We start from the raw sequence: 3,737 nt of genomic DNA on the forward strand, positions 1-3,737 counted from the left end.
GAAACCTAAGTCCGAGATCACAGTGTCGGCAGGGCTGCTTTCTTCTAAGGGCTCTCTCCTGGGCTTAGAGATGCCCATCTTCTCCCTGTGTCTTTGCATGGTCTTCTCTCTGTGTCTGCATCCTAATCTCTTCTTTTTATAAGGAAGCCAGTCCTATTTGACTAGGGCCCACTCTTATGATTTTATTTAAACCTAATTACTTATTTTTAAGAAATTAATCAATTTATGGTTTTTTTTTTTGAGACAGGGTCCTACTCTGTCATCCAGGCTGGAGTGCAGTGGTATGACCAGAACTCACTGTGACTTTTACCTCCTGGGTTCAAGCAGTCCTGCCACCTCAGCCTCCTGAGGAGCTAGGGCTAAAGGCAAGTGCCCTATCACACTCACCTATTTTTAAAATATTTTTGTAGAGATAGGGTTGCACTATGTTGCCCAGGCTAATCTGGAACTCCTGGCCTTAAGCAATCCTCCTGCCTCAGCCTCCCAAAGTGGTGGAATTACAGGCATGAGCCACTGTACTGGGCCTAATTTACTTTTTTTTTTTTTTTTTTGAGATGGAGTCCCACTCTGTCTCCCAGGCTGGAGTGCAGTGCAAGCTCTGCCTCCTGGGTTCCAGCAATTCTCCTGCCTGCCTCAGCCTCCCAAGTAGCTGGGATTACAGGCATGTGCCACCACACCTGGCTAATTTTTTGTATTTTTAGTAGAGATGGGGTTTCACCATGTCGGCCTGGCTGGTCTCAAACTCCTGACCTCAAGTGATCTGCCTGCCTTGCCTTCCCAAAGTGCTGGGATTACAGGCGTGAGCCACTGAGCCCGGCCCAATTTACTTTTTAAATTAACTTATAATTATACATATTTATGGAGTACCTAATGATGTTTTGATGCATATGATGTATAGTGCTCAGATCAGGATAATTATCATATTCATCATGTCAAACATATATCATTTCTCCATGTTAGGAATATTCAATATCCTCCTAGCTATTTGAAACTACATATTATTCAACAGAATATACATTCTTCTCAGCACCACATCACACTTCTTTCAAAATTGACCACATAGTTGGAAGTAAAGCACCCCTCAGCAAATGTAAAAGAACAGAAATTATAACAAACTGTCTCTCAGACCATAGTGCAATTAAACTAGAACTCAAGATTAAGAAACTCACTCAAAACTGCTCAACTACACGGAAACTGAACAATGTGCTCCTGAATGTCCACTGGGTACATACCGAAATGAAGGCAGAAATAAAGATGTTCTTCGAAACCAATGAGAACAAAGACATAACATACCGGAATCTCTGGGACACATTTAAAGCAGTGTGTAGAGGGAAATTTATAGCACTAAATGCCCTCAAGAGACAGCAGGAAAGATCTAAAATTGACACCCTAACATCACAATTAAAAGAACTAGAGAAGCAAGCGCAAACACATTCAAAAGCTAGCAGAAGGCAAGAAATAACTAAGATCAGAGCAGAACTGAAAGAGATAGAGACACAAACACCCTTCAAAAAAATCAGTGAATCCAGGAGCTGGTTTTCTGAAAAGATCAACAAAATAGACCCTTAGCAAGACTAATAAAGAAGAAAAGAGAGAAGAATCAAATAGATGCAATAAAAAATGATAAAGGGGATATCACCAACAATCCCACAGAAATACAAACTACCTTCAGAGAACAATATAAACACCTCTAAGCAAATAAACTAGAAAATCTAGAAGAAATGGATACATTCCTGGACACATACACCCTCCCAAGACTAAACCAGGAAGAAGTTGAATCTCTGAATAGACCAATAGCAGGCTCTGAAATTGAGGCAATAATTAACAGCCTGCCAACCAAAAAAAGTCCAGGGCCAGATGGATTCACAGCCGAATTCTACCAGAGGTACAAAGAGGAGCTGGTACCATTCCTTCTGAAACTATTCCAATCAATAGAAAAAGAGGGAGTCCTCCCTAACTCATTTTATGAGGCCAGCATCATCCTGATACCAAAGCCTGACAGAGACACAATAAAAAAAAAAGAATTGTAGACCAATATGCCTGATGAACATCGATGCAAAAATCCTCGATAAAATACTGGCAAACCGAATCCAGCAGCACATCAAAAAGTTTATCCACCATGATCAAGTGGACTTCATCCCTGGGATGCAAGGCTGGTTCAACATATGCAAATCAATAAACGTAATCCATCATGTAAACAGAAACAAAGACAAAAACCACATGATTATCTGAACAGATGCAGAAAAGACCTTTGACAAAATTCAACAGTCTTTCATGCTAAAAACTCTCAATAAATTAGGTATTGATGGGATGTATCTCAAAATAATAAGAGCTATTTATGACAAACCCACAGCCAATATCATACTGAATGGGCAAAAACTGGAAGCATTCCCTTTGAAAACTGTTACAAGACAGGGATGCCCTCTCTCACCACTCCTATTCAACATAGTGTTGGAAGTTCTCGCCAGGGCAATCAGGCAGGAGAAAGAAATAAAGGGTATTCGATTAGGAAAAGAGGAAGTCAAATTGTCCCTGTTTGCAGATGACTTGATTGTATATTTAGAAAACCCCATCGTCTCAGCCCAAAATCTCCTTAAGTTTATAAGCAACTTCAGCAAAGTCTCAGCATACAAAATCAATGAGCAAAAATCACAGGCATTCTTATACACCAATAACAGACAAACAGAGAGCCAAATCATGAGTGAACTCCCATTCACAATTGCTTCAAATAGGATAAAATACCTAGGAATCCAACTTACAAGGGATGTGAAGGACCTCTTCAAGGAGAACTACAAACCACTGCTCAAGGAAATAAAAGAGGACACAAATAAATGGAAGAACATTCCAAGCTCATGGATAGGAAGAATCAATATCATGAAAATGGCCATACTGCCCAAGGCAATTTATAGATTCAATGACATCCCCATCAAGCTACCAATGACTTTCTTCACAGAATTGGAAAAAACTAATTTAAAGTTCATATGGAACCAAGAAAGAGTCTGCATTGCCAAGACAATCCTAAGCCAAAAGAACAAAGCAGGAGGCATCACGCTACCTGACTTCAAACTATACTACAAGGCTACAGTAACCAAAACAGCATGGTACTGGTACCAAAACAGAGATATAGACCAATGGAACAGAACAGAGCCCTCAGAAATAATACCACATATCTACAACCATCTGATCTTTAACAAACCTGACAAAAACAAGAAATGGGGAAAGGATTCCCTATTTAATAAATGGTCCTGGGAAAACTGGCTAGCCATATGTAGAAAGCTGAAACTGGATCCCTCCCTTACAACTTATACAAAAATTAATTAACGATGGATTAAAGGCTTAAATGTTAGACCTAAAACCATAAAAACCCTAGAAGAAAACCTAGGCAATACCATTCAGGACATAGGTATGGGCAAGGGCTTCATGTCTAAAACACCAAAAGCAATGGCAACAAAAGCCAAAATAGACAAATGGGATCTAATTAAACTAAAGAGCTTCTGCACAGCAAAAGAAACTACTATCAGAGTGAACAGGCAACCTACAGAATGGGAGAAAATTTTTACAATCTACTCATCTGACAAAGGGCTAATATCCAGAATCTACAAAGAACTGAAACAAACTTACAAGAAAAAAACAAACAACCCCATCAAAAAGTGGGTGAAGGACATGAACAGACACTTCTCAAAAGAAAACATTTATACAGCCAACAGACACATGAAAAAATGCTCATCATCACTGGC

This window comes from Macaca mulatta, chromosome 9 (assembly GCF_049350105.2).
Source record: "Macaca mulatta isolate MMU2019108-1 chromosome 9, T2T-MMU8v2.0, whole genome shotgun sequence".
Lineage (NCBI taxonomy): Eukaryota > Metazoa > Chordata > Mammalia > Primates > Cercopithecidae > Macaca > Macaca mulatta.